Here is a 26,287-nt window from a genome sequence, read left to right on the forward strand (position 1 = left end):
CATCAGTAAGTGGACTAGCAGGTCAAGAGGATACATTCCACACCTTCCCCATACCATGTGTGAAACCTAGCTGAGCATTACACCATAATGGATGTTGTATTCATGTACTGGTAGGACACACAACTGCCTTCGCTGAGTAGCTAAGTGTACATTTATGCCTACAGCACATATCAGCAAGACACACACAGAGCAATATTCCATGTCATGATCCCACAATCTGTTAGTTGACAGTTCCAAAGTGAAGCCAGGGCACTATAATGGTCAACAGTGAGCACATCATATTTGCCACACACATCATATTTGCACACACACCTCATGATTACTGGAAGAGTGCCAACAATGTGCTCTGTTTGAGCTAGGCATTACACTTATTCAAGCATGTGCGAGGTCTGTGGCTTATAAACATCTCACCCCAGCATGTTCTGGCTATTGTGGTAGTAAGATTAATGTCCAGATAGCACACAGCATGCATGGCTTGCAATTGTTGACATGGGGTATATGTAGGAGCTGTGGGTCACACATGGCTGTACATGTCATGGACATATCACCTCTAACTACTCAGGAACATACAAACCATAGCTGTATTTCCCTGAGTCTATCAATACAGGCCATGTGTGTAAGTCCTGTGAACCTGTTATTTGGGTATGTTTGTAAGCATTGCATTTGGTGGACATGTCTAATAACGTGCCTGCCACATGGATTCTTGTATGATATGATAGGTATCATGGATGACCAGTAGAGAGGGAATATTACCTCTGTCAACATAAATATCAAACCTTATCTGCTGTTAGCATTCAGCAGCCATGGATCTATCTTCCATGTGCATGTGTGTAATGAATGTAGCCACTTGTATGTACAAAGGACAACAACAGCTATGCTGTTTTCATTTATGTTGTATGAGTTTGGGATGTGCATATCCAAGGCAGTTACATCTAGGTCATACCCAACCATGAGGGTGTTGTTTACTGGTGTACAGCAACAGTCAACTGTATTAATGCTGACAACATCCAAGGGACCCTGGTATGTGTACAACTGACCTGGTTACAAACAGTAGTATTATTGCATTGCATAAAACATTATGCAACTGCGTCAGTACATGAGTACTATGCACAGTTGATGTAGGGCTAGGTACAGTCCACCAGTCGAAGGTTATTTGGTGTTGTACCATATTTCCTATCACATTTATGGATGTGTGTTGGTAGTCTGAGGACAATGGTGGTGGATGTATATGAGGATACAACCCAGAATGCAGCTTTTGCCACTGTCAGCTGTACCTGACTCATCTGTGATGAAGTATGTTGAGTAGTGGTCTTTACTTGTGAGTAGCCTTTGTGAATATGTGGACACCACCACCTGGAGTGGTCTGTAGTAGTGTTATGGCCCACATGTCTGGATCTGAGTTATATGGCGGTAGTGCTATTGTGCACTACAGAGCCTTTAGCCAGGTGTTTCTCACTGCACAGATGTCAGTATTCCCCATTGTAGGTTCTACATTGAGCAAATGGATTATGAAAGCCACACATCTAGCACTGGTTAGCATAAGCATCCAATGTAATTGCCTTGTAGGTGTCAGGGTGTTACTTCTGTGTTTAGGACATTTGCCTTGGAATGGCACTATATGGGTAAATGAGACCTGGGTATTATCCACACTCCTTTGAATCATGGATGCATATGATCTGTGACAAAGGCTTGTATTCTTTCAGTCATGTCATCCCAGAATGACAGACACTGGACAACCTCATAATTACAGCAGGACATTGGCTCACTGTTCTGGTCAAGCAGTTGCCACTCGTACCATGACATTACTGCGAGTGGCAGTATTGTGCTTGGTATCAAATGCTACATCTAAGGTGACGGACAGCAGTAGACGTTCTGTAGATGACCAATGTCAGATATACTTAGTGGAGTGGTCCTGCTAATAATGACAACTACTAACACAGCCGGGAGAGGTCATCTTGACACCTGCACCTCAGTACCATTAGTCAATGGGGCTCACATATTATGCTTACACATCTCACTGTTCCAAGTATAATGCCACTGCCCACAACCTAATATCAATGTATGCCTTTCAGGGCAGCAATGTGTGTGACGCATGCTGTACTTTGCATCCACCTGTGTGCCCCAGTTAACCAATTGTCTGTCACTTCCACACATGCATGATTGTGTATACTTCACATATATATGGCAGTACTTCATGCACATGTATGCATGTGTATCACACAGCACAGATGCAGAAATATCATTTACGGGCCACATACAGGTATATGGTAGTAAACCTGTATGATGTGCATATATACTGACTGTGAAGATGTACATAACTGTAAACCTGTGTGATTACAATAGGAGTTCATTACAATGTGTTCTGTACATCTAAATGTATGAGCATGCACACTGTGGTCTTCTGTGGTTAGAAACAGACTGCATCCCAAACAGCCCTGTGCTACTAAGTGTATGAGCGTACCCACTGCCACCTTGTAAAATTTGAGTCAGTGCATCCAAACAAGCCCTTTTTGTTTAAGTTTATAGACAGGGGACAGAGCTGGGAAGGATGTGCAGCACGTAAGGGTGATAAAAGACAGTGAGGGAAATGTACTCACAAGTGAGGAGAGTGTGTTGAGTAGATGGAAAGAGCACTGTGAAGGGCTGATGAATGAAGAGAATGAGAGACCAAGAAGGTTGGATGATGTGGGGATAGTGAATCAGGAAGTGAAACAGATTAGCAAGGAGGAAGTAAGGGCAGCTATGAAGAGGATGAAGAATGAAAAGGCTGTTGGCCCAGATGACATACCAGTGGAAGCATGGAGGTGCTTAGGAGAAATGGCAGTGGAATTTTTAACCAGACTGTTTAATGAAATTTTGGAAAGTCTGAGGATGCCTGGGAAGTGGAGAAAAAGTGTTTTGGTACCTATCTTTAAGAATAAGGGTGATGTGCAGAGCTGCAGCAACTACAGAGGGATAAAATTGATCAGTCACAGCTTGAAGTTATGGGAAAGAGTAGTGGAAGCTAGGTTAAAAAGGGAGGTGATGATTAGTGATCAGCAGTATGGTTTCATGCCAGGAAAGAGCACTACAGATGCAATGTTTGCTCTGAGAGTATTGTTGGAGAAATACAGAGAAGGTAATACGGAGTTGCATTGTGTCTTTGTGGACTTAGAGAAAGCATATGAGAGGGTGCCTAGAGTGGAGTTGTGGTATTGTATGAGGAAGTCGGGAGTGGCAGAGAAGTATGTAAGAGTGGTACAGGATATGTATGAGGGCAGTGTGACATTGGTGAGGACTGCGGTGGGAGTGACAGATACGTTTAAGGTGGAGTTGGGTTTACATCAAGGATCAGCTCTGAGCCCTTTCTTATTTGCAGTGGTGATGGACAGGTTGACAGATGAGATCAGACAGGAGGCCCCATGGACTATGATGTTTACAGATGACATTGTGTTATGTACTGAGAGTAGGGACCAGGTTGAGGAGACCCTGGAGAGGTGGAGATATGCTTTAGAGAGGAGAGGAATGAAGGTCAGCAGGGCTAAAACAGAAAATATGTGTGTAAATGAGAGGGAGGGAAGAGGAATGGTGAGGATGCAGGGAGTAGAGTTGGTAAAGGTAGATGAGTTTAAGTACTTGGGATCAACAGTTCAGAGTAATGGTGAGCGTGGAAGAGAGGTGAAGAAGAGTGTACAGGCAGGGTGGAATGGGTGGAAAAGAGTGTCAGGAGTGATTTGTGACAGACGGGTACCAGTAAGAGGGAAAAGGAAGGTCTACAAGAGGGTAGTGAGACCAGCTATGTTATATGGGTTAGAGACAGTGGCATTGACAAAAAGGCAGGAGTCAGAGCTGGATGTGGCAGAGTTAAAGATGTTGAGATTTGCACTAGGTGTGTCTAGGATGGACAGGATTAGGAATCAGTATATTAGAGGGTCAGCTCAGGTTGGACAGTTTGAAGACAAAGCAAGAGAGGCAAGATTGCATTGGTTTGGACATGTGCTGAGGAGGGATGCTGGGTATATTGGGAAAAGGATGCTAAGGATGGAGCTGCCAGGTAAGAGGAAAAAAGGAAGGCCTAAGATAAGGTTCATGGATGTGGTGAGAGAGGACATGCAGGTGGTTGGTGTGAAAGAGCATGCTGCAGAGGACAGGAAGAAATAGAAACAGATAATCCACTGCAGCGACCCCTAACAGGAACAACCAAAAGAAGATGATGATGATGAGCATGCCCAGTATAACCTTGTGTAGTTGGAGTCAGAGTGCATCCCAAACGGCCCTGTGCTACTAAGGCTATGAGAATGCCCACTGTCACCTTGTGTAATTAGAGTCAATGCATACAAACAAGTCCTGTGATTCTACGTGCATGAGCATGACCACTGTACCCCTGTATAGTGATAGTAGTTGTCCATTCCACAGATGGGCATACTCCAGTTCAGGGCTTCTTGTGCTACAACTATGTCTCTCAGGCCGACCTATGTCTTACCTGCAGATGATGTGTCTTGTTTGTTCATACAAGTTGTAATGCACTCCTACTTTAAACACACAGGTTTACAGCTATGTACATCTTAACTGTCAGTATCCCTGTTGATGTCCTCAATCTTAGAAGGGCATTCTGACTGCCTTGAAAAGTGTAATCTCTGTGGCGCGTCTCGTAACTGTGTAGTACTTGTAGTACTGTAATAGTGATCTGTAGATAGGTGGGAGTTCTAATCCCACCACTAGCAAGTGTGTGTGTGTGTGTGTGTGTGTGTGTGTGTGTGTGTGTGTGTGTGTGTGTGTGTCGGCAAATGCCTGCGTGTGTGTATTTGTGTTTGCATCCTGTCATGGCAGTGGGCTTTACTGCTTTCCAAAGAGAAACCACCTTTGCACTGGCCTTTATCCTTGTCATCTGCTAAACCACCCTTTTCCTCCCTCCGCACTGCAAGTAATCAGTCCTGTGATGTTACCCAGCTCAGAAGTAGAGTCAAATTAAATGTAATTGCATGGGTTCTGTATTACATACCCAACTGCATACCACTCTACTAGTTACATTTACATAGGCATGACTTGTAAGCACAATACTGGCAAGTGTGTGTGACTACCCTGTAGCCAGGCATACACATGTGTTATGTCTTTTAACATGCTGCACACCATGGTAGTCATCTCTGGTGAGTGGAGTCTACAAATTATTGCATAGTTAGGAAGAGAAAAGAATAGACAGTCAAGAATGACTACTGTTGGGTATGTTATTTCCCTGTGCCACTGTCGAGCAGTGACACAGAAGCGGTCCCCAGGGTGTATTTCCATACCCATCATTCCCCCACCCAAACTCCACAATCCCCGGGGTATATTTCCTTAGCTATCATTCCCCACCCCAAACTCCACATACACAACAACCATCCCTTCTCTGGTGAACTGAAAAAGATTTAGATGTTATAATACAAGAGTTGCCTCTGTTTTGTGTACACATCAATGCCTTTGGAACCCTTCTGTGTTACAAAGAGTGTTAAGACATGTTTATATATATGGCTATAGTTGTGTCTGTGTATATATATATATATATATATATATATATATATATATATATATATATATATATATGTATGTGTGTGTGTGTGTGTGCGTGTGTGTACACATCCCGTAAGTGCATATATGTATTTAGTATTTATTTATAACAGTTGTACATATGTAGACGTGTCTATGTTGTTTCACAGAGTACAGTACATTCAAGGGTACTGTACATATGTACACAAAGTGACTGACCCATTTGTTTTCAGTACTGTGGAATACCTGTAGTAAAATGTGTATTATAAAAACCATGAAACATGCAAAACCCAGATGGTTTAGTGGCAAGTCCAGTGACCATGGTGTGCATGGTCCAGGGTTCAAGACCTGCAAGGGTTGTTGGTAATGTCACTTAGGACTGAATAAGGTAGGTGTAAATGTGTTTTTGTGACAGTAAGCAGTGGGTACACACAGTTAAAAGATACGTACAACTCACAGTACACTTGAAATGCCCTTCTTTGGTAATCCTGCTGATGTCATTCATTGTGACATACCTTCGGGGAAGATGTACTTCAGTAATGTCTGTGGCATGTACTATGTCTGTGTACTGCTGTAGTGTAAGAAACTAGTTAGGTACGGGTTCAAATGCCAGACATGACAGGTGTGTGACTTGTATCCTCTGTAGTGGTGGTTGTAAGTGTGGGCAATGTGGAGGGGGTTTTGCATATATTTTATGTTGGCCATACTCTATATCACAGTGTCAACCATACAGTGATAACAGATGTACATTAGCTGTGAGGCTGGGGTGCAAAGCCATACCCATACATGTGACATCAAGACCAGCCAATCAAAGTTAGCAACCCCACTATTACCCAGAGTACACACTCACCCATGTGTCATACACATACACATGCCTAGGCAACATCCAATATGTGGGTAGTACACTGCATATTGGTCACTGATAGTAACTATGCAGTGATAGCAGTGGGCTACAGAAGGCATGTCACCCTGGCCATCTGTCCAATATGCATGTACATGCACACAGTGCACCTCCACCATGTTCCCCAATGGACACCTGCACCACCTATGGTGCCTTCACATGTGACTCACAACAGACATACCATGCCTGACAACATGCTTATAACTGCTTTACAGTGCCTTAATCACTCTGTATCCATTGGCCCTTGTTCTGCCTCACAGCAAAAAAAATCAACCTCTGCTAGGCTTGAACCCAGGACCATGCACACCATAGCCAAAGTGGTTTACCTCTAAGCCACCTCTGATATGCATAACCCTGCTGTATTCACAAGCATATCATCTGACCCAGTCATTCAGCAGTACAGAGTATGTATTCTAGCATGCAGATGTATGTGTGAAAATATATTAATGTCTACACAGATACATATATATATATATATATATATATATATATATATATATATATATATATATATATAGGAGAGATATATATATAGATAGATAGATAGATAGATATATCCACATATGTGTAAGCAGATATTTATATCTATATAGGTATATACGGACATACATCTGTAGAAAAGGTGGTAACATAGCAGAAACATATATGTCCACATGTACCATGAAAGGGATTGACAGGTACAAACAACATACGTCATGCACGAATAGGTATTTCCCCCCACAGCAAAACATGCCTGACCTGCAATACATTACCAACTGTTGCAGATCCCATAACCAGGGCCTTATACAACAAGGCCACAAGATGTTAACAGTACCCCATCCCACCTGTATGATGTCAGGCTGGTATCAGTAACATATCATGCAGTGCAGTCAGGCTCACAATGGCTCCCATTTTGTAGTCATCTGTTACCTTTGTTAGCCAGGAGCAGTCCTCCTGTTGGCCTGTACTACAGAGATGTAGAATTCAAGCAACAGTGGTCCCAGGACTGAACCCTGAAGTACTCCACCTGTCACTTGTCTGGGGATGGGTTTGGAGACAGTTCCACCTACAGTTTGGGTTCTGTCAGTAAGCCATATGGCAAACCATCAAGTGGCATAGGGATGTATGGCCGGATTAGTGTGTTAATCTATGGTTCCAGACTGGTGTATGTTACTGAAGGGCTTGGTGAGGTCCACATAGGCATTGTGGACTGCCTTACTCTCTTCAACAGCTATGCAGACTGAGTCAAAGCAGACAATCCATTTCAAGAGGCATGACTGGCCCTCCATGAGCCCAATCTGTGTGGGGTCCAGTGTTTGAGGGTTGCCAATGTCTGTGCTCCAAACTTCCCTGATAATGCATTCCATGGCCATACAGATTAGGCTCATCACACCGATGTGACAGTACTTCCAGGGATCCAAGGTGGATCTTCCCTTGTGGACTGGGATAACTGCAGCTGTGCACCACTCAGTGGGCACCAGGCCTGATGTGAGGTTATGATTACACATGACAGTCTGGTCCCATGGATGATATATTCTTAGCTGTGGATAGTGCGGTTTCTGCCTGTGTGGCCATGATTACTGGCCAATGAAACTCTGTTCATATTGTCGTTGGCCCTTTTGGGGGTGAGAGGGGGTGACTGTGAAACTCAACCAATCTGCCAGGTTATTGGCACAATCTGTGGGAGCAATCTATGTAATGCCATACTGTTGTAGCTCAGAGCACATCTCAGCATTGCCTGCTAGATTCAGGACATAACTATAGAATGGTGTGTGGTTGTCTGTGGAATATGTGGTGATTTTAGTTACATAACCAGCTTTGGAGGATTCCATGGGGATCTCAACATCTTACTGTGGCTGGTAAGGGAGTTGTTTGCATCCTTGGAGTATCCTTTTTGCTTCAACAGTGTCTACCTTCTGTTGTATACTCTGTTAATGGCAGGAGACCACCAGCGTGGCTTGCTTATTTGGGAGATGAGCATTGTGGTTCCATGTGGGATGTCAGGAACCATGCACAAGTGGATGTGCTCATACAGTACCTTAGTACAGAATTCATATGTAGAACTGTCAGCTCCTGTCTCCATGGGTATCACAAACATTGTCACTTCTGCCTTGTGTAGCATGAAGCTGGCTTTGGGGAGGTCTTTTATGGACAACTGTATATATATTCCTTTCACGTGTTCACTTTGATTAGCCTATACTGGGATTACTGTGGTGAAACATCAGTCTCATGTACTGTTGTGATGGCTTAGTGTTTAATTACTGTGACTATAATGTACAGTGTCTTGGGTTCATGACCTGCAAAGGTGGGGTATTTTTGTCAGGCCAGGACAGCGAGTAACGCATACAGACTAATTGTGGAAATTAGGTTGGTCACACTTAATACAATTCAAATGCCCTACATTGGCAATCCTGCAGATGTCAATCACTGGGGAGTACACCTTTGGGGAAAAGAGTACTCCAGCAATCTCTGTGGTGCATGCTATAACAATGTAATGCTGTAGTGTGATATGGAATGCTGGTATGGGTTCTAATCTCACACATGGGAGTTGTGGATTTTTGGTGTCTGTTCCTATGCATGTGTCGAGAGTGCTGCATGTTTGGCTAGTCACACTCACTATGATTCATTGGTCCTACTTTGGCAATCCTGCCGATGTTACCCACCTAGAAATGCACCTCTGGGACTGCTGTAACCCAGTAATCTCTGTAGCGCATCCTGTAACTGTGTAGTGTGATAAACTAGTTTGGTAGGTGCTCTAATCCCAGACATGCCAACTGTGTGTCTGCCTGAGAAGTGAACAATGCTTTTTAGAGTACGCACACTCTTTACAATTCATATACTCAACATTGGCAAGGCTGCTGATGTCACCCACCTAGAAATACACCTCTGGGACTGCTGTAACCCAGTAATCTCTGTAGCGCATCCTGCAACTGTGTAATGCTGCAGGGTGATAAACTAGTGTGGTTGGTGTTCTAATCCCAGATTTGCTAACTGTGTGTGTGTGTGTCTGTCTGCCTGAGAAGGGAAGCAATGCTTTTTTAGGAGTACACACACTCCTTACAATTCATATACTCAACTTTGGCAATGCTGCTAATGTCACCCACCTAGAAATACACCTCTGTGAGTACTGTAACCCAGTAATCTCTGTAGCGCATTGGGTAACTGCGTACTGCTGGAGTGTGATTTAGAACTGTGGTAGGGTTCAATCCACAACCATGGCAGTTATGTGTGTTTCAAAGTCTGTGTATAGAGCAATGCATTATAGCCTACTCACTCGTAGGACATTTACAATGTCCTACTTTGGTAATCCTGCTGATGTCATTCCTTGTCAAATACACCTCTGGGGAACAAGCCCCCTAGTAATTCTTGTGGTGCGTCCTATAACATCTCCATGCAGTAATATGATATAGGTCATGGGTTCTATACCCAAACATGTCAGTTGTGGATGTTTTCTGTGTGTCTCACTGTCTGCTTTGTAAGTAATGCATTTTGGGCTACTCACTTGCAGGAAATTTGAAATGCCCTACTTTGGTAAACCTGCTGATGTCATTCCTTGTGAAATACACCTTTGGGGATAGGGTAGCCCAGTAATCTCCATAGCGTGTGCTATAACTGTGTAATGGTGTAGTGTGATAAACTAGTTAGGTAGGAGTTCTAGTCCGAGACATGGCAAGTGTGTGTGTGTTTGTCAGTCATATCCTGTGTGAAAGTGGCTGTGAGTGTCTAACCAATGGACATGTTGAGGAGCGGGTTTTGTATTTTTTCTATATGGTGGCCATACTATATGTTGCAATGTCCACCTCATGAGGATTACATATTTCAATCAGCCAAGAGACTGGGTTGGCAAGCCATACCCCTACATCTGGCAAAAGGCCTGGTGAGCAAAGTAAGCAACCCTACTATTACCCAGAATATGGCCTGAACCCATGTGTTATACACAAACACACTTTCCTAGAAAAATCCCGCTATGTTGCTAGTACCCTGCACATTGTTGACTGATAGTATGCATGGTGTGATTGCAGTGGGCTGCAGAGGGCATGGCATCCTGTCCACCAGTACAATAGGCACATAATTGCGGACAATGTGCCTTCACTATGTTCCCCACTGGATGCCTGCAACATATGTGGTGCTATCAGATGTGATCCACAAAGGACATACAATGTCTTGCACACATGCCCTGTATGGACAGATGCCACTGACACCAGGAATACCTGTATCATGCTATCAATGCAGGTGCAGGGTCAACCTGCTGTCTATTAGCAGGTTCTGCCACACCAGGCCAGGATTGGCACATCTGATGATAACAGTCTGTGTACATAACATGTGCCAGGCAACCAGGTACACTTAAACATGTCACTGTACATTAATGTGGAACATGCACATCCCAGGCAATGTCCATGTCAAGGACTATCAAACACAGACATGGCATGCATTGCAAAGCAATGGCCACACACAATAGTAACCAGGATGACAGGACAGTTACTAAAATACCCATCTGTGTGGAACATTGCAGACACTACACCCCTGAACCACACTGCAGACCATTGTGAGGTGGCCTGATGCCAAGGATTACCCCTCACCCAGCCTTGTACAGCCATCTTGCACAGCCAACCACTACACACCCATGAAGCAATGCACACATGCATGTCAGTACTAGCACCTTGTGTCTGCGTGTGGGGTATGATGTTCCCAACCATAGTCACATCCAGTATAACTCCCATTGGCGTACTGACTGATGTCAGACACATTCACATGCCCTAGCCCATAGAACCTCAGGATAACCCCTGTGGTGCATGTAATACCTGTGCATTACTGTAGTGTGGCAAACTAAGTAGTTAGGAAGTGTATTTGTGAGCCTGCCAAAGTGTGCCAATGTGTCTGAGTCCCTTAGAGAGTGTGGTTGTGTTGACAATGACATATGTTCATTGGGCAGCCATGTGTGCTACACCTAATGTATGTCAGCTATATCTCTGTTGCAGATGTCGCTCACCAGCACACATATATGTTCTTACAGCACACCAGTATGTCAGCTATGTGGCATATGGAGTAACTGCATGCACTTGTAATAGTAATGGCTAGTCAGTCAGGGGTTTGGATCCCTGTACTGGTAGGTGTGTGACAGAAGATGCTTAGATTTTAGTCTCCCAGCCCTTCTCTGATTTACTTTGCCTCTGTCTGTCCCTCCCACACACTCTCTGGTGGATGTGGAGATGTACACCTGCTCAGCAGCAGGTTGTGTTTTGTAAGTGATGGTCATGATCATTTGATGGCCTCTGCACCTTTTGCAGTCCTCCTCTAGCTGATTACATGTGGAACAGCTGTGGTGACATTCCCATAGACAATTGCGTGGAAACACAGTACAATATCTAGGAACATCATGTTAGTGTTTGCTCATGACAGTCGCTGTAAGTGGAACCTGGATCTGGTGTTTGGTAAACAGCATCACAGATGACATCTGGATATTCCTCAAACAACATACATAGTGGAAAATAGCCTAAAGACAGGAGGGTGATGTGCCAGACATGACTACAGCATGTAAGTGTAGCTATGCTTCATTCAGACTACTGCCAGTGTAACAGGTTGTGTGTGGTAATGGCTAGTCTGCATGTTTTAATAACTGACAAGACAGTGCTCTGTTTGTGAGGAAACCCCCATCTGTAGGGTCATCTGTGGACTGGTCAGTGTGTGGAACCATTTGTTTCTTGTGTTACTCACAGAACACACATCTGTGAACTGCAGAAGCATAGTGTGAGGATTGCAGTCAGTATACAGTGACAGTGATGAGAGTTACTGCCATCGCATCCCTGATTGGACATACATCACATGAAACAGTGGTATGACAGTCACTGTCTGAGGTTATCACAGTGACATGCCAATAATGGGCCACTGTTCATAGCTGCAGTCATAAGTCTACACTTTGGACAGATGTCATGCAGAGTATATATGCATGTGTTGTGCTCCCTCTGAAAATGCATGACATCTGTTGTCTTGGGTTGATGGTAATATCTCTGCATGCTGTTATAAGTAATCTTGAATGCTGTTGACTATTACTAAGCCTTATCTGTGTTAAAACTGCAACAACATAGGCTGTATGGGATTGGATGTCCAGGCTGAACCAATTGTCCCACTTCAGCTGGCCATGGCACCAGGCACCAGACACCAGCACATCTTGGGCCCAGCCTTGGACCTCCACCTCTGTTGGCTCTGCACCACCTTCAGGTGGAACCGCCACTGAAGATAGGGCTTGTCCCCCTGGGAGCAGGTCCAGACAGGTACTTGTCAGCCATAGTACGGTCCAGGCCGTGGTGCATAGAGACCTCAATAAGGGGTTCTGAGGCCAGTTACATCAGCTCAAGGGCAGAGTGGCACATTTAGAGGGTGAGCCTGCCCCTACTAGATAGCTCCCAGCACAGCCACCTTTGGGGCTGTGAAGGTGCAGTGGTGGCTACCCATGGGTGGGGACCTCCATCCCACTGTTTCCATTTGGGGGCGCATGGGTGTGTGACTGCCAAACACAACTCCCCGTCCAAGGTGTCCCCCCCACATGTGTCATATACCACCCCTGTATGCTGTCTTGTCTGTCATTCTACCCAACCTAACCTCCACGAGCATACCTACTCTCCTTCCCCAACATCCCACTCTCACCTTACAAAAATGGAAACAAAAGGCAAATCTGTTCCCAGAACAACTTTTGCCCCATACATAGCTGTCCATTTCACACACGTGTCCACTGGACACATGTAACCATTTTAATTTGCATCACAACATACTACTGTTGTCCTCACCCCTCTCTCAGGCACACGATCCTGGTATGCACATGACTCCTAAAGGCTCCAGGTATACATGATGCAGATGACCCCAGTGTACACACGACACTACCGGTCCCTCTATGGTTACCCCATTTAACTTTTTAATGATGATGATGTTGCACACAGCACCTTGCAAGAGTACTGTTCTCACATAATGATTGGACAGGAACTGTTTGGTAATGTAAATAAAATTCTCAAAGTAATGTATTTGGGAAATGTACATCTGTTTGCATGTATTAATGACACATCTGTCTGAGGGAGTCTTGATATTATATAGGACAACACCACTACATAATACAGGAGTTGCTAGTGTTTTCCTTTCATTCTTTTTTAATGCTTTGTTGTCACATGGTTTGTTCTTGATATATCTATATATATCTATGTATGTGTATATATATCTGGACATAAACACACACACACACACACACACACACACACACACACATATATCTACACAATGAAATACATTTCCTATACTGTTGAATGACTGTGCTGAATGATATGTTCGTGATAACATCCGATGTCTGTATATCTGCCATGACCTAGTAGTAAAGCACATTGGCTGTGGTGTGCGGGGTGCTGGCTTCGAGCCTTGCAGAGGCCGTTTTTTTTTTTTTTGCTGGGCAGAACAAGGGCCGTTGGATACGGAGTGATTAAGGCACTTTTAAGAAGTTGTGAGCGGGTGTGCGCAGCTTTGCTTGATGGTAAGCAGTGGTTACTTTTGGTTACAGTTACACTCAGTTACCTTCTTGATTGCTTAACCTGTGTAGGCAGTGCTTACCCCTGAGCAAACAGACTGAAACCCGCTCATGCTGCTTAAAAGTGCTTACTCCCACTTACCCCTGCGCTAATTTCTTTAAAAGAAAAGAAAAAAGGGGTGATAGGAAAGTGGTGAAAAAGGGGCACAAAGAGGGAAAGATAGTAGGCAATGTAGCTAGGGATGTGCAGGAAGGGTGTAGGGAAGGTCCATAGCTGTCCATTTCTTCTACAGCAACGGCTGTGCATATGCAATAAATTTGGCGGTACATTTGGACACTCACAACCCTGAGAGAGAGGTGAGGAGAACAATAGTATGTTATGATGCCAATTAGAAATGTTTACATGTGTCCAGTGGACATGTGTGTGAAATGGACAGCTATGTATGGGGCGTGCTTTTTTTGTGGGAGCAGATTGCACTTTTTTCTTTTACGTTTAGGTGAGAGTAGGATGTTGGGGAAAGAGAGTAGATATGATCAGGGAAGATAGGTTGGGTTGGATGACAAACAAGACAAACAAGACGCATACAGGGGTGGTATATGACACGTGGGGGGACACATTGGGCGGAGAGGGATGTTTGGAAGTCGCAAGCCCATGAGCCCACAAATGGATACAGTGGGACTGAGGTCCCCATCCATTGGCAGTCACCACTGCACCTTCACAGCCCAGAAGGTGGCTGTGCTGGGGGCTGTGTAGGAGGGGCAGACTCACCCTCTAGTTGTGCCACTCGGCCCTCAAGCTGGCATAGGTGGTCTCCAATCTCCCTGTCTAGCTCCCTATGCACCAAGGCCCGGACCGTACCATGGGTGACAGGTTCCAGTCCGCTCCCACTCCCGGGGGGGGCCAAGCCCCATCCCCTGCAGTGGTTCCACCTGAAGGAGGTGTAGAGCCAATGGATGAGGAGGACCCAGGCTGGGCCCCAGATGTGCTGGTGCCCGGTGCCATGGTCAGCTGAGGTGGGTCAGGTGGGTCCGCTGGGACTGGCCTTCCCATACAAGCTATGTTGTAGCATGTTTAAGGCAGATATGGGTTAGTAATACTCAACAGCATTCACGATTAGTTATAACAGCATGCATAGGTATTCCCATTACCCAGGGCACCACATATAAAATAGTTGCACAGCAGGCAAAACACATGCATATATGGGTAAACAGTGGCCATTACAACAACATGCAGGTTTCATTGATGGCAACAGGCCACCAATATGGGAGTATTTTAACATGGCACATGCATAGAAACAGATTTGAATATTTATAAACCAATAGGACATATGTCCTAACAAAGGTTAGGGGTGTAGCCATACCAAATGAGTTGTGTAAATCGGTTATTTTTGCACATATGGTAGGGGTGAGAGAGAGTTTAATTAACAACTAATAAATCCTTGTAGTTTTCACAACATTCGTAGTCACTGCAGTGGTCTGTCCTCGCATGTATTATTACACTACCCAATGGCATTATATTGTACAATGGTATGTTTGTAGATTAGTATGTACGGGTCCTGTGTCTCACGTATAGGCTTGACAAGATGTAACATGTTTTGAGACTGCTGTCATACACTTTGGGTGAGATGCTGGGGTGACAGGTATGTTTGCATGTACATTCTCTGACTATGTACAAGTCTGACTATCAGTTATATGCATTAACAGCTGCCTACATTTCTTGGATCATCACACTAATTTGTCAGGGGAACAGGGCAAATGATAGGTGATGTGGGCCATTTATCAGGACATACTGGGCAGATTGGAACAGTTGAGGGGTATGAATATGCATACCACTTTCTGTTTGAGCATTCTAGCAAAATCTGTACAGTTGTTAAGTATATATATGCATACAGCTTTCTCTCTGAACATTCTAACAAACTGTGTGTAGTTGTGTGGAATGATTATGCATACAACTTACTAGTGCTCCTGGGATCCAAAGTCCTGCTGTGTGTGACAAAAGCATTACAGTTAAGATCACTGTACACTATACTATCAGGCAATTGTTGTGAGGCTTTACAATGTATTTTGTTTAATATGACTGACCTGTTTGCACTTCCAGCATTGTTATACAGCACTTCATACATATTTTATCTGCATACCACAGTGTGAGTAACACTGCTTGCTACAACAGTACTATTTAATAATTGCAACAGTACAACAACATATGACTGCAGAGTAAACAGAAGCAATGCAGGGGTTACACCTTTATTCACAGCATATTACACAATTCTGTATACTGGTACAACACTTTCTGAGGCTCTCACATTCATTTGTTATAACAGTACATGCAGGCTATTTACTAACCTGCCTCGTGATGCATCCTTTGCAGCATAGCATCATGGGCTTGCTGGTTCACAGCATGCTCATCTGCAGCTGTCAGAGAAGTACAGTGATATTTAGCCATACCTATCCATAGCATACACAAGCTAGGCAATTATTAACTACATAGTGGAAGGAGTACTTAGTTCTGGGGCATTCTACATCTGACTTGCTTCCTGAATCCACTGTTCCAGGACATCCCCCCTCTGCCACTTCATGTCTGCATGGTGGTGCCTGACCTTCTCACCAGTCCGGGGGATACCTGTGGCACTAGTGAGGTCAAGGGAGAGACTATCCCAAGCTTCGTGCTGCGAGCCCTGGTACTGGCCCTGCAGTAGTCTCCTGTCATGGTGTTTACCAGGAGCCATACCATGAATTTGGACTCCTGGATGCCCTAGCACTGTGGTCTAAAGCGAGTGCCTTCTCCCACTCCAGCCATTCTGCCTGCAAGGGGATGCTGCAACCAGTTATGAGCCGTTTTCCCGCCTCTTCGGTTTAAGTAGGGCTGGATTCCCACACTTTTCCATAATTGGCCGGTTTTGAAAGGCTAAGCTATGAGCAAACCTACTTACTTCAGGTTGTCACTGCTTAAAGAGGTGTACCTGTGCACATTTTGTATTGGCTTCCCTACACATTTCTTACAATTACTTAGTTGGGGTGTGCTGTGGTTAGCATTGCTTATTGGTTATCTAGCATTATATTTGCCTTTTGTCAATGATGTCTTATTCATTACAGGTGATATTTATGTGTCTGGCATCTGTGATTCATGTGTACATACACTGTATGGGGTCCTGGGGACCTCAAAACTTTATTACAGTGACACCTCAACTCTATGTTTACTGCAGTACTCCAATTCACATATTTATGGTCTGTGGCAGGTTATAGAACATTACAATGTACATAGATTCAGTTTACATGTTTGATTTGATTTCCCTGTGGTGAGGATTTATTTGCTGATACCTCCTTTATATGTATTGCTGTCATGGCGTAGTGGCTAACTACTGTGACTGTGATGTACAGGGTCCTGAGTTCTAGCCTTGCAGAGGCTGTTTATTTTGTTGCTGGCCAGTATACGAGTCGTTGGGTACAGAGTGATTAATGCACTTTAAAGCAGTTGTGAGTGGGTGTTTGTGGGTTTGTCAGAGCTAAGCAATGCTAAACTCCGGTTACAGTTTCTTACACTCATTTAGCTTCTACTTTGCTTAATCTGTGTAGGCAATGTATACCCCCACACAAACGCACTTGGTGCTTAATATGCTTACTACTGCTTATTTATGCTAAAACCTGCTTACTAGTGCCTTATTCAATATGGCATTGACACATCACTCCAGTTCTCTTTTAATTGTTATTATGCAGGTTATACAGCAGGCAGATGTTAAAATATATTCATATACAGATTACCAATGGAAAATGGTATGCGCTGCAGTGAGATTCAAAACGGGAATGTCTGTTCGTTAGGCAGTTGCTCTAACCACTACACTATTGCTGTGCTGCTTCATTTGCATATATACCCATATACCAATGGATCCTAGTTCCCCAAACACCCACCCCAACACTTCACTGACACAGCAATCATCCATTCTCTATTTGGATACACGGTGTATCCACACCACTACACATTGGCTACTCCCTACTCCTGTAGACCCATCCCATGGGTTGACTCACTCTACGTATCCTCAGACATCCCAACCTTTTAGTCCACAAACATTGGTGAAATGAGTGACCAATAGGACACTATTCACAATTTTTGGGTTGTCCCACCTGGGACACACATGTCTTTATTTCAAGATTAGACTCTATACTTCATTACATCGTTACTCCCATTAACAAGACACTACAATAAATTAATAGCTATACCTATGTGGTAACACACATGTTACACGAGAGCTAATTATGTACGAGTTCAGTGAAATTATATTACATATAGGACCAGTTTAATGACTGGCATTGCTGTAGCAGGCAAATCACAGGAATGATTCAACTATTTCATAGTGAGAAAGTCCTCACATTTTATTTTTTGAGAAAAACACTAACTTCGGACAAAGTGCACACTTCTGCATTTTTGCAGATACATCCCTTCCCTCTTATGCACAACCTATTATTATCTACTGTCGAGGTTTGTAGGGGCACTGCAAAAGGAATGAATGTGTTACAGGGAATGTACTTCTACATATAGATGTATGCATGTGTGTATGCATATATACTTATAACGAACTCGCTGACCTCCACGAGGCGGTCCAGTTAGAACCAGACCATCCAACTCTGACACGCCTGGATCCATAATTTCATACGCATGGTTCCTCCACCCCACCTGAGTTCGACATACATGCAAACCATCCATTCTCCAGTTGCTATCACAGCCATGACACACCTCCACACATTGCCCTCTCCCCAGTGTTAGAGACCCTACACGTATGTTGTCCCAACCCATGTATCATCAGGCTCTCCCACCATTTGGTCCTTGAACATACTTGCCCTTGCTTGTGTAATGGGACACCGGCTAGCAATTTTTGGGTAGTCCCACCAGGGGCTACCATGTGATTGTTTGTAAAGTAGACTTAGCAGATCGACAATGTTACTCTCACTGGTAGTATCTGCCTGTGGTGTGAGTAGCAGTGATTTGCTCACCCCTGCCCAGCTTGATATGACATAAGCTGACAGCACTAAATAATGCTGGAGTTGCTGTTGATTTCCTTCTCATTCTTTTTGTATGCTTTATTGTCACGACATTCATTCTTCATATATATATATATATATATATATATATATATATATATATATATATATTTATATATCTGTACATACACATGCACATACATCTACATAATTTATACATTTCCACATGACTGTGCTGGACAATATGTTTGTGATAACGTCAGAGTTATGTATATCTGCCATGGCTTATTGGCAAATCACATTTACTGTGGTGTGCAGGGTCCTGTGTTTGACCTTTGCAGAGGCCATTTATTTTGTTGCTGGCCGGAACAAGGGCCATTGGATGCAGAGTGATTAAAACACTTTTAAGCAGTTGTGAGCGGGTGTGTGCATGTTTGTGTGACTGTAGGCTGTGCTATCTTCCAATTACAGTTTTTTTAATTCAGTTAGCTTCTAATAAGCTTAATGTGTGTGGGCACTGCTTACACCCACGCAAACACACTTAGACTTGCTTACTGGTACTTATATATGTTTACTACTGCTTATTTGTGCTTACACCTGCTTACTAGTGCCTTATTCATTATGACACTACCACTTTGATTAAATGACATTAGTTAATTAAACATTTCATGCAGTACTCCAGTTCACATTTACATGTTATTATGTAGGTTATACAGCAAAAAGATGAATACATAAGTTCATATACACATTCCACATGGAAAATGATACGTGTTATAGTGGGACTCGAACTGTGCATGCCTGTTTGTTAGGCAGATGCTCTAACCACTACATATTTACATGAACGTTAATTCCGCATGTTTTTTTCTATTTGGATGATTTTGATGTGTAAGCTACGCTAAGCAGAGGGCAGCGACAAGCAAACATGCTGCGCTTCGCTTACACTTTCAATAATGAAGGAATACAAATGTAAAATAGGGACACAGGGAATCAAATTGTAATAGTTCTAGGGACGGGGCTCAACATTCCACTACATGCTTGTGTGTTTACTACTTTGATTTTATTTCAGTGTTCGTGTACACTCTTGTATGCCTAGCATACATTTCAGTATCCACGGACACTGAATTAATTGCTTACTATTAGAGGCGGGCTCTAATAGTAAGCAATGTAGGTTGTACAACTGTGGGGGCATGTTTAAGCCTTCGTAGAGCATTTAAACACGCCCCCTGCACTCGCACACATTTCCTGTGCACGTCAAAGATGCGGCAGTGTGCCCTCATAAATAGTCATATGGTGCTGCTGCACCATCTGTAAGGAGGAAACTTGGCGCAAGGCTAAAACCGTCCTTGCGCCGAGCTTCATGAATCCCAGGGTCAGAGTTAGAATACATAATTAGCAAGGCAAAACCCCCCAAATGGGTGGTGAAATGGGGCTTGCCCAACTGCAAAAAACAATGTTTTCTTTTTTGTTTTGTTTTAAGGTTTTTGCATGCAATGAGATTGATGTTTGGGGCATGCTTAGTAGTATGTCGACATGCGTAATGTTGATCATTTAGTGTTGACATTAATCACATCAATATTAGTGCTGTTTGATAAAGGTAAATAAATAAATATATAAATACATAGATACAATCACACACACGCACACACACACACATACACTCATGTGCACACAGACCTGGAGTAAATCAGTGGTTATTGGTTTATTTTTCAAAGATTTTTTTTTTTTTGTAAGGACAGTCTTTCATAGAAATCTCTAGAATCAAAATTGGTGGAGGATATCACAAAATACTGGTACAGACAAGGTAATTCTAGTACTTCTAGTATGAGCAGGGAAACATAAAGACTAATTTATCTAGTGCGGAAGGGGATACAAAAAGAAAGATAAATTAGCAAAGGTTTGCAAATTATCCTTTAAATAAAATGGGCAGATTGGGAGAATCAAGTAATGCTTAGCTGCTATCATGTGTGATGTATATCTCTGTTTCTGTACTATCATCTCTGAGACTATAGCTGCTGTTTTGTCTATAGGGTGTCAGTCATATACTAATGGCTAAATAATTCCATATGTTTCTTAGGCTACCATTTTCTCACTTCATTCAAAAGTCACTAAGATATATTCCAGAGCTATATCATAACAATCCCAACTTTTAAGGTGTAATAACACCTGACTCAGATTTTGGGAAATCAACACTGATGATGAATCATGAACTATGATCATTGATAAAGAGCTTGCTGACATATGCTAGCAATCGAATAGTTCTCAGGGACTTTGTCCTGCCTTTATCTGACTCAGACTTCATATCTTTAATGGTGGTCCACTGCAAATAAATGTCAGTGCCATCTTGCACTGAGTTACAGATTAACCAGAAGAAATATCAGATGAAAGCTTGTCTTATGGGCAATGCTGTATACAGATTTATGCAAATGCAAAAGTAATCTAAAACATGCACTGGGTGAATGGTAAGGCACATAAGTGATGCATAGCCCTATCCTTAGTATACAGGCAGCGTAAGACATATGATGTTTGTTATGCAGGTAACCTGGAGGTCACAAGATTAAACTGTCAGCTATTAATGTACACAGAAGTTTCTTTCCTCGAGTCTCCACTTTGGTTAAGCAACAAATCACCTCATCAGACCTATGTATGTTCAAAGGTCAGACCTGAATGTAAGCACCTTGTCTGACAAATGTCTGAAATAAAATCAAAATATGACAATGCAATAATGTTCCATGACATGGCACTGTATCTGTAGCTGCTTCTTAGGACCTTTGATTTCCTGCTATGTCATTATATTTACATATCTATATCTCATCTTTGTCAAGTATGGCAGTTGGATATGGTCACATTTAGGTTGCTTGTAGATATGTAGGAAGTGATACAGAAGTGGCCGTCTCCATCTCTTTCCAAATAGCAGTTCTTCAATACACATTGTAACATTTGTTTAATCCATTATAATACCAGTGTATAGTCCATAGTTTTAATTTTGGCTCATTCTCTGCGTTCTAGGGCAGAAACTACTCATACCTTGTAATATAAAGACAAACTACCAGGATTCAAACTATGATACATTTAGCTAGTCATATAGTAATCCACTGACTTCCTAGTGCATGGAATCTCTTACATGTATAGAGTATAAAGACGGACTCCACCCTTTACTACATGAACAGGTGCTTGTTCCACCATAGTACTATTACTCATGCAGTGGATGGACAAGGAGCTCAGGAAATATGGCGTGGGGGCATAATAACTTGTCAGACCTACCAATAAATTATTTAAAAAGTGGAAGATTCGGGTGAGTCAAAAAGCATTTCAAGTGGCTGAGCTGAGTCACAGATTAGCAACTGCGCATGTAGTTTTAATACTGATAGCTGGAATTTAAAAACATTGGTATAACAACTGCTAAATTAAAAATATTGTTAATAAAATACCTAGCAACATTCCACAAGGGTTAATTATCTGCAGTCTTAGTTTGTTAAAGCTTGTACACAGCACATTCTATAAATTCACAAATTTGTAGATATTCCAAGGCCACGGAGTCTTATGACCATTCATAATTTGCCAGTACCCTCCCTCATGACATGCATCCTCTGCCCAAGAGGTCCATACCAGTCAGTTTTGAAGTAAATCTGGGCAAGACATCTAGTCATGCAATTTATTTTTAAAAGATGTTAATGAGTGGCACTACTTAACACGAGGGAAAGTTTATTCTAGAAGTTAATGAACCACTATGTAATATACCTGTCCCTCCATCTTGTTTTATTTATCTGTTGATGAAGATTTAGATCCTTGGTTCTAGTACTGGCAGAGATACTGGATTTACAGAGAAACAGAAGATCCAGGGCAATCAGGTCTTTAATGGCATGATAAACAAGACTGAAATATCCTCTCAAAAGTCTATAAGACTCTAAATAAAGGGATAGAGTTTCCAGCTTCTTTTGGCAGCTCAGGGACTTTAGGCCTGTAATCTTTTTGGTAAGTAACCTTTGTGGTATACCTAACTGTTGGATATGTTTAATGAGATGAACAAATAAATACAAGAGTAAGGCAAACTAAAAATAAACTGATAAACACAAAACAAGGTCTGCCCACAGGTTAACGCAAACGTTAACACAAAAATCGCAACAAAACACACAACAAACACAGCCATACGTCTCAACTGTACAGATTTTTTCAGAATGACCAGATTTTTGCCTCATATTTTTGGTCTATTTTTCATAAATTTGTGGTTTTCTAGCAAATTAGTGGCAAATCATTAAAGACTGAAGTTAGAAAATAATGACAGACATTTTTGTTTCAGACTTCATACCCTTGAGAAAAATTCATGCTAATGTAAAACCTGTTATTCTATCAACTTTCAAAATTTGCAAGAGCAATATTTAAACATTGTTCCTATTTTTGAGCCTTTGTCCCACTTTTATTTGTGGCCTTGTCCAGATTTCTTGCTCTAAGAGGCTGAAAGATATGGCCACAGTACACTGTAATATAAGTCCTCACTACCCAGGTGATTGAATCTATAGTGGATCTTTGCAAAAAAACACACAACCAACACAGACTAACAAACTACATTGAGTCCAAGACCTTCCAAAGAGATGGAAATTCCAGGTAAAAGAATTTATCCCAAAAAAATTATTCCAAAGGAAAAAGTTTAAAATGCAGAGTTAAGCATTTTCATCCTACTACATTCAGGACTTCAGCAGAACTAAATAATAACCAGGTACAACAGTATATATATATATATATATATATATATATATATATATATATATAGATTCACTTCATAACACTGAAATATCAAAACACTGAAACCACATATCATACATATACTGAGTTTAAACAACGTAAATCATAGCACTTTCTACCAAGTGTATGCAGGGGAGCAAGCCCCCCTGCACCCCACACCCCCTGCTACTTAAAATATATCAACTCCAACATTGCACTTAGTGTAGTTAAGGGCATGCCCCCCTGCTTACACTTGGTAGAAAGTGTTATGATTTATGTCAGTATATGTATGATATGTGTTTTCAGTGTTTTGAGTTTCAGTGTTTTGAGTTTTCAGTGTTTTGAAGTTTCAGTGTTTTGGTCTTCTATATTATTATATATATATATATATATATATATATATATATATATATATATATATATATATATATATATTAAACATTAATTGAATAATTAATGAGCAATGAATAAACAACTAAATAAGATAAATAATAAGATAAAAAAAGGTTGTTGCACTCATAAAAATCCATAAAATTACATGTTTAACAAAATACTTATAAAATCATATTAAACCAGCTCATTATAAAATATGTACATCCCACGAAGAGCATACCAATAGTGGCATCTAACTCTCATAATTATAAATGTTAAAGCTAAAATTTAGCAGATCTCAGTTTTGGTTCTGGTGCAATAGAAATCAGAATCAGAATCACATTTATTGGCCAAGTATGCACGCATGCAAGGAATTTGACTCTGGTTTCAGTGACTCTCCAAGTATGAATTACATAAACAACATACATACAACTATTAAGAAAAGGCAAACAACATACATGCAACTATTAAGACGAAAACAAAAAAGTAAATATACATATACATACAAGGTGCAAAGTGCAACTCAGTGCAAGAAATACTGAAGTAAAGTCTGAAAGAAACAGGTATTAACAATATGTAAACAATACTGCAAAATCATTGGAGGCTTGGGAAAAAAGAGTAACCCAGCCTAATAAGCTGAGTTAACTGTTTATGAACTTGATGGCCTGTGGAAAAAACTGTTCTTATATCTGCTTGTGTTGGTGCATATTAATCTATAACACCTGGCTGATGGTATTTGTTCAAAAAGATGGTGGCCTGGATGTGAAGGGTTGGTGATGATTTTCCCTGGCCTTTCATGACTCTGGAATAGTACAGATCCTGTAAGGAGGGCAAACTAGCACCAATGATATTTTTGGCAGACCTGACTATTCCATGTAACCCATTTTTGTCATGATTAGACAGAGATCCAAACCACACTGTTATGGATGAGCTGAGAACAGACTCAGTGGCTGCTGTACAGAACTGAATCTAAACCTTTTTTAGCCCGCAATGATAATTGCCAGAATAATTCTCTGTATTCCAGAGTGTCTTCCCACTGACCACCTCTATGATCTTTTTGCAGTTGCTCTAAAACATAAAATTTAAAGTGCCCATTCTTACAAGTCCTTAAATGTTTGTCTAAGCATTAGTTTATTTGTCTTTAATGATGTTGTATGTGTGTTCTTGAATTTATTTTTTAAGGATCTCTCAGTTTCAGTTATAGAAGGAACCACAAAACTCACGTATACTGATATAAACTACTCTAGTACTATTACAGTTGTAATAGTGATGAACCCTGATTTATATGTTTCTACAGATTAAATTAATTGTTTCAGTATTTCCTGTCTACATCCATCACATTTCTATGTGCCCATTCTTCCTTCCTGCTTTGTGTTGTTGTATATATCCTTGTGCATCTCGTATACATTTTCAAACGTTTACCTTTCTTGTAGACAAACTTTGAGGGTTCATTAAAAACTTTGAGTGTACCAGGGAGTTGTCTGAACATGTTCCAGTACTTGATGACAATGCTTTTAATTGTTTTCCAATCCTGGTTTTATTCTAAATAAAAGGCACTAGTAAACATGTCATTCTTCCTTATCTCCTGAAGTGGCAGGTCCACCACATCAAGCTGGTGACTGGTACAGTCACTTGGTATAGGGACATATTTTAGCCCCCCCCCCCAATCTGGAAACTACTTTGATAATAATGGTGTCTAGGAACTGTTCAGGGTAACCTCTGGTAAAAACATGTTTTTTAATACACCACATTCAGTTTACAGTCAGAAAACAAGGAAGTCATATGGGCAGCTCTTACCAACTGGCCTTTAATAATAATCCATTTCTGAGAAAAAGGATGTTCACTACTGTAATGCAGAAAGGTATTACTATAAGTAGGTTAACGGTATATCTTAGACGTATATTTTTTATATTCACTGCTTTTTTTATTAAAATATCTAAATAATGAAACTCCATCTCAAAAAATTTATAAGTGAACCTAAGAAAAGATGTAGTGCCGTGTAGATAATTAATACAATCAATTAATTGATCATGAGAACCAGGCCAGCGAATACAGTGTACAAGTAACAAAATTCAAACTGAGGAGAACTAGGAGCATATTTCTATTCCCATTCATATAGGACTAGGTTACCAAATGTAGAGGCACACACTGCCCCCAGAGCTATATCACTTTTCTATTTAAAAAAATTCCTTTCAGAAATACAAAGTTTTATTTTAGAACTGTTTCTATAAACTCACAAACAATACGACAATCTTTTTGAGTCAAAAAAGTCTAGGGCAGGGAAAATCATCACCGACCCTTCACATCTATAGTTGCAAATAATACATCCTCTC

This window comes from Protopterus annectens, chromosome 8.part0 (assembly GCF_019279795.1).
Source record: "Protopterus annectens isolate FY-2018-M chromosome 8.part0, PAN1.0, whole genome shotgun sequence".
NCBI lineage: Eukaryota > Metazoa > Chordata > Ceratodontiformes > Protopteridae > Protopterus > Protopterus annectens.